This window comes from Schistocerca piceifrons, chromosome 2, assembly GCF_021461385.2.
Source record: "Schistocerca piceifrons isolate TAMUIC-IGC-003096 chromosome 2, iqSchPice1.1, whole genome shotgun sequence".
NCBI lineage: Eukaryota > Metazoa > Arthropoda > Insecta > Orthoptera > Acrididae > Schistocerca > Schistocerca piceifrons.
Genome location: NC_060139.1, coordinates 99434648 through 99447031, shown reverse-complemented (window position 1 = coordinate 99447031; position 12384 = coordinate 99434648).

Here is a 12384-nt window from a genome sequence, read left to right as displayed (position 1 = left end):
ACTGTTGCTCCTGGGGTATCGGCGAGGACCATTCGCAACCGTCTCCATGAAGCTGGGCTACGGTCCCGCACACCGTTAGGCCGTCTTCCGCTCACGCCCCAACATCGTGCAGCCCGCCTCCAGTGGTGTCGCGACAGGCGTGAATGGAGGGACGAATGGAGACGTGTCGTCTTCAGCGATGAGAGTCGCTTCTGCCTTGGTGCCAATGATGGTCGTATGCGTGTTTGGCGCCGTGCAGGTGAGCGCCACAATCAGGACTGCATACGACCGAGGCACACAGGGCCAACACCCGGCATCATGGTGTGGGGAGCGATCTCCTACACTGGCCGTACACCACTGGTGATCGTCGAGGGGACACTGAATAGTGCACGGTACATCCAAACCGTTATCGAACCCATCGTTCTACCATTCCTAGACCGGCAAGGGAACTTGCTGTTCCAACAGGACAATGCACGTCCGCATGTATCCCGTGCCACCCAACGTGCTCTAGAAGGTGTAAGTCAACTACCCTGGCCAGCAAGACCTCCGGATCTGTCCCCCATTGAGCATGTTTGGGACTGGATGAAGCGTCGTCTCACGCGGTCTGCACGTCCAGCACGAACGCTGGTCCAACTGAGGCGCCATGTGGAAATGGCATGGCAAGCCATTCCACAGGACTACATCCAGCATCTCTACGATCGTCTCCATGGGAGAATAGCAGCCTGCATTGCTGCGAAAGGTGGATATACACTGTACTAGTGCCGACATTGTGCATGCTCTGTTGCCTGTGTCTATGTGCCTGTGGTTCTGTCAGTGTGATCATGTGATGTATCTGACCCCAGGAATGTGTCAATAAAGTTTCCCCTTCCTGGGACAATGAATTCACGGTGTTCTTATTTCAATTTCCAGGAGTGTAGAATCTAAATGAAATTCACACCTCTTTCTCCCTCCCACACGAGGTATCATGTATGTTGTTCCAACACGTCCCACAGATTTTTTGTGCGGTTGAAACCGGATGATTTTCCAGGTCACTCGAGATGTAATGGGGTGGGGGAGTGTTCAGAAAACCAGTCACATATTCCCCCAGTCCGGTGAACTTTACTGTTGCCGTCTTTGTGTGCCTGTGTGAGCATACAGTTCCCGTCGCAATGCTCTCTCGCAAACAGGCTGGAGTGGACCTGCATTCACTGCCTGCAGCAGTTTCTGCCGGGTTTGGAAGCGATTGTGATTCGCAAGCCTTGAGAAACGTCTCCGGTCCCTTTTTAGGGTGCGGTTCCAGTCGTGTGGCTGGCGGCTGCGGCAGCTGATGCAGCCTGCTGTCCCATCGGAAAGCATGGGGAACGGTTCCTCAGCAGCTTCTGCGGCTACAGGTGTGCCGCATCAGCCTCGAAGCTACACCTCTCGGAGAGCAGTCTAGTCGCAGCCGCAGCTTGCAGTACACTGCTGTTCCGGAACCACTCACTGAAAATATCTGCTACAAAAGTGTCATTCATTGTTGTAGAAGACGAAAAACTAGTTGAAATGGTACACAAGTTTCCATGTATGTCTGATGTAGCCAGTGCTGTGTATAAAGATAAGAACGTGAAAGACAGTGTTTTGAAGAAGACTGGAGAAATTGTTCAGAGATAAAGTGAGATTAATACTGGTACTCACTCTAGTTGGGTGAGTTATTAGTAATGTGTTCTACAATTATATCCAGTGTCATACAACCAGGAGCAGCTATTCTAAATGGCCGTAGTAACCTAATTATTTTGCCATCCTCTTGCCTGTGCAAGGCTGTTGAAATAGTTCACATATGAATCTCGCACAGGGAAACCTTCCATATGGGCAAAACCACTACCACTAGCAAGTGGTACAAGATTTTTAGATGATGGTTCAAAATTGGCTCTAAGCACTATGGGACTTAACAGTGGAGGTCATCAGTCCCCTAGAACTTAGAACTACTTAAACCTAATTAACCTAAGGACATCACACACATCCATGCCCGAGGCAGATTTCGAACCTGCGACTGTAGCGGCCGCGCGGTTCCAGACTGAAGCGCCTAGAACCGCTCGGTCACTCCGGCCGGCTAGATGATTATGTGGTGTCATTATATGGTCTGTTGCTCCTCTCTGGGAAAGAATCCTCAAGTAGACTGTGCAGACAACAACTTACAACGGTTAAATCCACTGCTGTATCAGGCTTCAGAACAGTCGGTATATAAAAAACGCGAAATATCTTACTTAATAACGCAAAGGCGTTTTCAGACACTTTACGACCTTGGCAGAGACGGTAATTGAAAATTGCTTTCCTGTTGTCGACACTTGCATCTGGCCGATAGTAGGGTTTCATCATGTTTGCACTCACTCGAAATGCCTCATTCTCTACAAGAACATGTGGCACAACGATGTCAGAATTGGGAAGTTTACAAGGAGTTGGAAACATGTGCCACGTCTGGAGCGCTGCCCTGTATTTCTCTTGCCAAAAATTTTGCAGTCACCTTCCTTTCCGTAGGAGCCGACATCAGTGAACATGATCTTGTAGTTAGTATCGAAGATAGAAAGCAGCACAATGGAGAAAAAAGTATTTATAATTATAGAACAGGGAGACGCTATTGAAAGGGGAAAGAATTCGCACATGGTTTCCATCGACAGCTCCAACACAATTTGAGAAATTCCATTTACCTTCAAATTCCTGAGATTTCGTTTTCAAATCATTAAACGATGGTGGCTAGAGAAATAGAGGTACTAATTGCTTTTGACGTACTGACTGTGCTTTGTGCAAAAGCCGATGTAAGACAGTGGTGCTCTGAATGAAAAGGCTAACGATCTGAATGACTCTCCTGTTGCCATAAAAAAAATAATTAAAATGCAGAAAAGAAGATCGAGATGCGCATGGGATTGAAAGTTATAGGTAAGTACATTATCTAATTTAGAATAGAATGCGACGTAATGATTTGCTAGTAATTAACACCGACGCATTGCAGGTGAAGACTGTGAGAGAAGAAGGAAGAATATCAAGGATACGTATCAAAAAAGACAAAAAAAGGACAAGTAATTGGATCGCCCACTTCTAATTTATGTGAGCAATAGCCACTGGCTGATATGTTGACTTTTCTTGGAAGGGTGGACCACAAGAGAGAGTTACTCACCATTGCTTGTGCCCTTAATGAAGTGTTGGCAGAAGAGCCAACACTGTGTTGCTAGAGGAGGCCGAAATACACGCGTTTAAGCTCACGCAGACTGGCGTGAGGTCTGGAACAGGACAATGTCTTGAGAATTGCAAATAAAGTACGAAGATCTTGGAATACTTAACTTTAATCCATAATTGGAGAACATCGCTCTTGACGGTACATGTTTTATAATTTCAATATTAACTGGTAATGGCGCCTTGCTAGGTCGTAGCAAATGACGTAGCTGAAGGCTATGCTGACTATCGTCTCGGCAAATGAGAGCGTATTTGTCAGTGTAGCATCGCTAGCAAAGTCGGCTGTACAACTGGGGCGAGTGCTAGTAAGTCTCTCTAGACCTGTCATGTGGCGGCGCTCGGTCTGCAATCACTGACAGTGGCGACACGCGGGTCCGACGTATACTAACGGACCGCGGCCGATTTAAAGGCTACCACCTAGCAAGTGTGGTGTCTGGCGGTGACACCACACTTAATTTTCACTCTTTATCATTAAACTGTAATTCGCTAAACTGCAAATTTCATTTTACTTTACAGAAGTGTATTGAACTTACAGAATTCTCATATCAGTATTCAGGAAGATGAAGGTAAAATCAGTACAATGGAACATTCTTCGACAGAGAATGAAGTTACAGTTGCTGATTGCGTTCCATCAACTAGTAGAAAGCAGAAACGAAGTGATAAGATTTTGGAACTTTTGGAGGCTAGATGCCTGATGATTTGTTTTTCAGAAGTATTGCAATATCTGTCAAAAAACTGAGTCCGGACTCAAAAAAAGAGGCAACAATGATATTACTACAGATGGTTGTCAATCTAGAAAATCGTAACCAACAAACAGCATGTTCAGAATCCCCAGTCATTAATAATGTAAAATCTTTATCATCACAAAATGTTGATTTTACTAACAAACATGCCACTAAATGTAACTGATTATTCGCAAAATGCTATTGACAATGTAAATGTTTTCCATCGTTCAACAGGGAAGGAAGTGTTAAATAAAATGAAACATCCCATTAGAAAAATTTATAAATGACAGTGCTGGAAAACCTCTACGTTATTTGATTTTCAAACAGCTGAGCAAATCTGAACATACTCAGACATTTCTCTCTTTACTTATTCTGATCAACACTAAACTGATAAACAATATTTTTATCTAGCGCAACGCAATCTGACTTTCAATAATCCCTACAAAAGAATGGCCCTGACTAACACTAACCTATACCTTTCATGAATCACTTACCTCACAAAAATGTTCGTTACTCGAACTACTGTAATACAGCGTGCGCCAATACTGCCAGCTAAATAAAAGAATCTAACTACTGAAGGCACTAACTACTGGTAGGCATAGTCATTATATATATATATATATATATATATATATATATATATATATATATATATATAAAATGTTCATGACACCCAGTCTTACAAATTTCCTTTTTCTGACAGACACGCGTCCAGATGGTCCGCTCTCAAAACTCTGCCATCTCTCTGCCCACATCCACCGCTGCTGGCGGCTCACCTCCAACTGCGCAACGCTACGCGCTGTTCACATCCAGCTGCCCAACACTACAATAGCAAATATTCCAACATTGCAAACCAGCCGCAGACTGCACACAGCACAGTCAGTGATTTTCATGCAGAGCGCTACGTGGCGTTGTTGTTGTTGTTGTTGTTGTTGCGGTCTTCAGTCCTGAGACTGGTTTGATGCAGCTCTGCATGCTACTCTATCCTGTGCAAGCTCCTTCATCTCCCAGTACCTACTGCAACCTACATCCTTCTGAATCTACTTAGTGTATTCCTCTCTTGCTCTCACTCTACGATTTTTACCCTCCACGCTGCCCTCCAATGCTAAATTTGTGATCCCTTGATGCCTCAGAACATGTCCTACCAACCGATTCCTTCTTCTAGTCAAGTTGTGCCACAAACTTCTCTTCTCCCCAATCCTATTCAATACCTCCTCATTAGTTACGTGATCTACCCACCTAATCTTCAACATTCTTCTGTAGCACCACATTTCGAAAGCCTCTATTCTCTTCTTGTCCAAACTATTTATCGTTCATGTTTCACTTCCATACATGGCTACACTCCATACAAATACCAACATAAATACCTAAACAGCGGCGCGGTTCCTTCCGTCCCTTTTCGACGTACCTGCACCTACCTGTGAACTTTGTCTGAGCATTTCATCAGTAGGAAAGCCGAGTGAAACCTACTGTACTTCGACGTGAACCAGGCTGCAATTAAAGTCACTAATCTATGTTTCGGGAGAAAATTTTCACATGAAATGAAAGGTAGGAAATTTTGTCCTTAATTAATATATTCTGAAACTTAGGTGAACAAATATCACTGCCAAGCCAGTGATAGTCTCAACACAGTCACTCACAATCCCTTTCACTCACGTTAGCAAGTTTATGGTGTTGCATTTCCCGAAAACGCAATAGCTACAAAAATACGGATTGTCTTTGATTGAGAATGCTCGCCAAATATTAAGTCTGTCGGTACCAAATGCAGTCACAGTTTGTAGCCACCGACCTGCTCAATACGCCACGCGGAATTTATGTCTTTTCTCTTCACAAAATTCACTTAAAAATTGCGAAATTTCTACACACCCATCGGAATAATTATGCCGTCACTTTACCACACTTTTGATGTATGAAACACTGCTAGATCCGGCAACTTATCGTTTCCATCGGAACTACTACTACACACGTACGAACCGTTTCATGGCTAGGCTCCCACTCTTCTCTAGAACACTCTAAGTCTTCTCTACCAGCAGAGAAAGGCTCACGAAGAATATTGCTTTACCATTTGTCAGTTTACTCTACAGCCAATAGCAAAACTACATTCTCCCGCGTCAGTCCGCGCTTTTCATCGATAACCAAACGCAAAATGGTAAACCTAACGAATGCACTTTTTACCGACGTAATTACCTAATATGCTGAAGTTTTGTTTATGCATAAAGTTATTTACTGTTGTTATTTATACCCGAATTAACTTTCCCTTTACCATAAACTTACTTTCCAAATCTATTCTACAAAAATCCCCTTTGGCCATATCCATACTTCTTCGTAATGTTTCCACACTAAATCCTACTACATGACTCTTTAAACAATTATCTTCATATTAACCTTAAACCACACTCACGCATCATTCATACTGCTAAAACACATTTATAACATTTTATATACACAAAAAGACATAATAACACTTTATGAAAATACTAGAACAGTTTATGAAAAACATTCTATTACTTTAGTGCACTCTAGATGGCACAATCGAAACTAAAATCACAGTCCCCTCTATCGGCTGATACATAAACTACGTGCGCGTCCAGTCTCGTGTCACCATCTGTCACTATCCAGCTTTGAGATACATCTCCCACTTAACCGCCTCCAAGGCAGGATCGGTATACGGCGCTACGCCTCAAGCCTACTTACAAAATCACTGTAATCTAGAAAGTGTTTTGACTTTTATTACCTTAGCGTTTTGGCCAATTTTTTGTCGTTGTTACAAGATACAAATATAGCTTGGGATTTCTCCGCGCAGGGCCACTTTCGCCAACTCACAGCTCCGGCGGCCGAGGAGGAGGAGGAATCCGGACCCCGTGCAGCGGACACTGGACCCATTCTGCAACCACACAGCCGGTAGCTGGCAGACGTCCTCGCCTCGCTTAAGAATGGACACGTTGCGAAGAACCTGGTGGACAATGAGACGTATACAGAAAACTGATGGGCCCCTTTAGCCATTAACTTGGAACGTCAAGAATGAACACGAGAAACGTGTGAGTTCTTTTGGGCTGACAGCAGTCATGTTAACTGCCTTAGAAAGCAGGAATATGCTGACATTTCCAGCACCCCACAGGCACTGTGAGGAGCGCACATAAGCGCAAGGATTCGCACGGGAAGGCGTGTGAAAGAAGTTAGCCATCTTAACAAAAATGCTTTCCAGGCAGTGAGGATATTCGTTATAAATCACGGGTGCCAGAAGACTCTGAGACGAAGCTCAAACACCAGTCTGTCCAGGGCTCACGCAGAGATGTTGTTGTTGTGGTCTTCAGTCCTGAGACTGGTTTGATGAAGCTCTCCATGCCACTCTATCCTGTGCCAGCTTGTTCATCTCCCAGTACTTAATGCAACCTACATCCTTCTGAATCTGCTTAGTGTATTCATCTCTTGGCCTCCCTCTACGATTTTTACCCTCCACGCTGCCCTCCAATGCTAATTGGTGATCCCTTGATGCCTCAGAACATGTCTTACCAACCGGTCCCTTCTTCTTGTCAAGTTGTGCCACAAACTCCTCTTCTCCCCAATTGTATTCAATACCTCCTCATTAGTTATGTGATCTACCCATGTAATCTTCAGCATTCTTCCGTAGCACCACATTTCGAAAGCTTCTATTCTCTTCTTGTCCAAACTATTTATCGCCCGTGTTTCACTTCCATACATGGCTATGCTCCACACAAATACTTTCAGAAACGACTTCCTGACACTTAAATCTATACTCGATGTTAACAAATTTCTCTTCTTCAGAAACGCTTTCCTTGGCATTGCCAGTCTACGTTTTATACCCTCTCTACTTCGACCATCATGAGTTATGTTGCTCCCCAAATAGCAAAACTCCTTTACTACTTTAAGTATCTCATTCCCTAATCTAATTCCGTCAGCACTACATTCCATTATCCTCGTTTTGCTTTGATGTTCATCTTATATCCTCATTTCAAGACACTGTCCGTTCCGTTCAACTGCTCTTCGAAGTCCTTTGCTGTCTCTGACAGAATTACAATGTCATCGGCGAACCTCAAAGTTTTTATTTCTTCTCCATGGATTTTAATACCTACTCCGAATTTTTCTTTTGTTTCCATTACTGCTTGCTCAATATTCAGATTGAATAACATCGGGGAGAGGCTACAACCCTGTCTCACTCTCTTCCCAACCACTGCTTCCCTTTCATGTCCCTCGACTCTTATAACTGCCATCTGGTTTCTGTACAAATTGCAAATAGCCTTTCGCTCCCTGTATTTTACCCCTGCCACATGTAGAATTTGAAAAAGAGTATTCCAGCCAACATTGTCAAAAGCTTTCTCTAAGTCTACAAATGCTAGAAACGTAGGTTTGCCTTTCCTTAATCTTTCTTCTAAGATAAGTCGTAAGGTCAGTATTGCCTCACGTGTTCCAATATTTCTACGGAATCCAAACTGATCTTCCCCGAGGTCAGCTTCTACCAGTTTTTCCATTCGTCTGTAAATAATTCGCGTTAGTATTTTGCAGCTGTGACTTATTAAACTGATAGTTCGGTAATTTTCACAACTGTCAACACCTGATTTCTTTGGGATCGGAATTATTATATTCTTCTTGAAGTCTGAGGGTATTTCGCCTGTCTCGTACATCTTGCTCACCAGATGGTATTTTCATGAGTGGCTCTCCCAAGGCCGTCAGTAGTTCTAATGGAATGTTGTCAACTCCCGAGGCCTTGTTTCGACTCAGGTCTTTAGTCAGCGGTTACAAAAAAGTGTTGTGTAGCTGCTCTCACTACAGCTTCGGAGTGCAGAAAAAACTTGTAAGAATGTGAAATTGTGAGAAAGACGCCAATCCCCGAGGCACACACCAGCCCACGCCAGATAGGAAATTTCCATCCTGCACGGTGAGGCGGGGCCACGAAACGCTTATGAGCCTTTGGGCGTCATTGCAAATTTAGTGCGCCAATGACAACGCCGCGAGAGGAGAAAATTTCGAAGGTTAGTTGAGCTGAGGGATGGATGGAGCGTGAAGGTGCGATCGATGAGACAGCGCGGATGCGAGAGGTATGAGCGCCGTCCCATCCATCGCTAACTTCGCCTTCCAACAGCGTGACACAGCAGCTTCGGCCACGCAACCGACAACAGGCGGAGACCGTACCCGGGCCTCGCCGCAAAGCCGCGATTTCTGACGAGGGCAGTTCCCGGGTTCGATTCCCGGCGGGGTCAGGGATTTTCTCTGCCTCGTGATGGCTGGGTGTTGTGTGCTGTCCTTAGGTTAGTTAGGTTTAAGTAGTTCTAAGTTCTAGGGGACTGATGACCATAGATGTTAAGTCCCATAGTGCTCAGAGCCATTTGAACCATTTTCTGACGAGGGCAGCCGACTCGCGCCGCACAGACCCGAGGCGACGCGCCGCACCGACCGACGCAGCGCCTGCCGCCGACGGCAGTATCCAAAGAATGATCACGAATAATGGTGACACGATTCGTCCCACCTCCTTCTCCCGCATAACTGTGTCTATGCCAAGTCAAATCAATCCTGAGATTCGCGATTTTTCCTTTTTTGCGTAAACTGTACTGAAACAGATACATGTCTTTCATGTTTTACTGATCTAAGCAATTTGTTCCTTTCATACATCAGCCATTTGTGTTGGATTTCATTTAATTACTGATGTCACTTCTACATCTACATACATACTCCGCAATCCAACCATACGGTGCGTGGCGGAGGGTACCTCGTACCACAACTAGCATCTTCTCTCCCTGTTCCACTCCCAAACAGAACGAGGTAAAAGTGACTGCCTATATGCCTCTGTACGAGCCCTAATCTCTCTTATCTAATCTCCGTGGTCTCTCCGCGAAATGTAAGTTGGCGGCAGTAAAATTGTGCTGCAGTCAGCCTCAAATGCTGGTTCTCTAAATTTCCTCAGTAGCGATTCACGAAAAGATCGCCTCCTTTCCTATAGAGACTCCCACCCGAGTTCCTGAAGCATTTCCGTAACACTCGCGTGATGATCAGACCTACCAGTAACAAATCTAGCATGCCGCCTCTGAATTGCTTCTATGTCCTCCCTCAATCCGACCTGATAGGGATCCCAAACGCTCGAGCAGTACTCAAGAATAGGTCGTATTAGTTTTTTATAAGCGGTCTCCTTTACAGATGAACCAAATCTTCCCAAAATTCTACCAATGAACCGAAGACGACTATCCACCTTCCCCACGACTGCCATTACATGCTTGTCCCACTTCATATCGCTCTGCAAAGTTACGCCCAAATATTTAATCGACGTGACTGTGTCAAGCGCTACACTACTAATGGAGTATTCAAATATTGCGGGGTTCTTTTTCCTATTCATCTGCATTAATTTACATTTATCTATATTTAGAGTTAGCTGCCATTCTTTACACCAATCACAAATCCTGTCCAAGTCATCTTGTATCCTCCTACAGTCACTCAACGACGACACCTTCCCGTACACCACAGCATCATCAGCAAACAGTCGCACATTGCTATCCACCCTATCCAAAAGATCATTTATGTAGGTAGAAAACAGCAGCGGACCTACCACACTTCCCTGGGGCACTCCAGATGATACCCTCACCTCCGATGAACACTCACCATCGAGGACAACGTACTGGGTTCTGTTACTTAAGAAGTCTTCGAGCCACTCACATACTTGGTAACCGATTCCATTGCTCGTACCTTAGTTAGGAGTCTGCAGTGGGGCACCGAGTCAAACGCTTCCCGGAAGTCAAGGATTAAGGCATCCGTCTGATACCCTTCATCCATTGTTAGTTGTTGGCTCCCAGTGTGGGGCGATACCGCGGGTAGTTTTCATGTTATATGTCACAAAATAATTTCTCGAGATCGCTACACTCTGTTTGATGAAATCTTACTGAGATCGTCCTTGAACAGGTCTAGGACGTAGTTAAGCTGGGCACTGTTGAATGTGAAGAACTCACGAAACCATTTGTCGTCGTTTGATAAATGACGATTGATAAATGTAAAGAAACTTTCGACAAGCCTCGTTCTGAAGATGGGATGTGTTACAGCTTTCGCATTATATAGTTGTTGAAACAGAATGCCTTCTTTGTAATTTGATCTACAGGGTAAAAAGTATTTAAACCGACAAACTCTGGGAGGTTGTAGAGGACATCGAAACAAATATGTTTCCAAAAAAAATGGTTCAAATGGCTCTGAGCACTATGGGACTTAACTTCTTTGGTCATCAGTCCCCTAGAACTTAGAACTACTTAAACCTTCCTAACCTAAGGACATCACACACATCCATGCCCGAGGCAGGATTCGAACCTGCGACCGTAGCGGTCGCGCGGTTCCAGACTGTAGCGCATAGAACCGCTCGGCCACACCGGCCGGCAAATATGTTTCCCTAACGTCATTTTTTCCTATGAGGAGCATTTAAATCGGTAGAGGAAGATTTCGCTGGCGGCAAATTAATCAAACCAACAAACATTTTTCCACATTTTTATGACCGAGACAACACATTAACACAACCCAATTTCAATTACAGTAGATTTTCAAAAATGCTTCCACTGAATTGTTCCTTCTGCTGCTACTATCCGGGCAACCAGATCCTCTTCTGATGCAACAGGGGTTGCGTAAACAAGGTTGCGCATCTCTCTCCTCACAAAAAAGTCCAGAAGGGACATATCTGGGGATCGAACAGGCCATGGTATAGGACCATCTCTGCCAATCCACGTTTCTGGTAACCGTCGGTCCAGGAATGTTGGAACCACATGCGTTGTCTTGTAGAGAGCGGGACGTCTTCCAGCAATTCTGGCAATGTTCTGGCGAGAAAATTGTAATAGTGTCTGCCATTTAATGGCCTAGGTAGCAAATACGGCCCAATTAAACAGTCCCCAACAACACCGACCCACACACTAACAAAGAACCGCACTTGATGAGCGCTAGTAACTGTGGCATGTGGGTTATCCTCACTCCAAACATGCGAATTGTGCATGTTGAAGACTCCGTCACGCACGAACCTTGCTTCATCGGTAAACAACACAGAGGATGGAAATGTAGGATTCATTTCACACTGTTCCAGGTACCACTACGAAAACTGTGCTCTGGGCGGATAATCAACTGGTTCCAGGTCGTGGACACGCTGTAAGTGAAATGGACGTTACAATTGCTCTCGAAGGACTGTTCTTATATTCGTGTGATTCGTCCGCATGTTACGTGCAATTGCACAAGTGCTGATTGCAGGATCTCACTCCACATGCTGCAAGACAGCTTCCTCAGATTGCAGCGCTCTTACCGTGCGACGGCGTCCCTGTCCAGGTAATCTGCTAAATGACCCGGTCTCAAGCAGACGTTGGTACACAGCAGCAAAGGTCGTATGATGCGGGATACAGCGATTAGGATATTGTTGTTGATAAACCCGCTGTGCAAGACCGTCCGTTGTGGTGCGCTACGTAGTACGCACCAACCATATCAGTGTACTCACTCCAGGTGTACGCTCCATTAGTAAACAGAGACA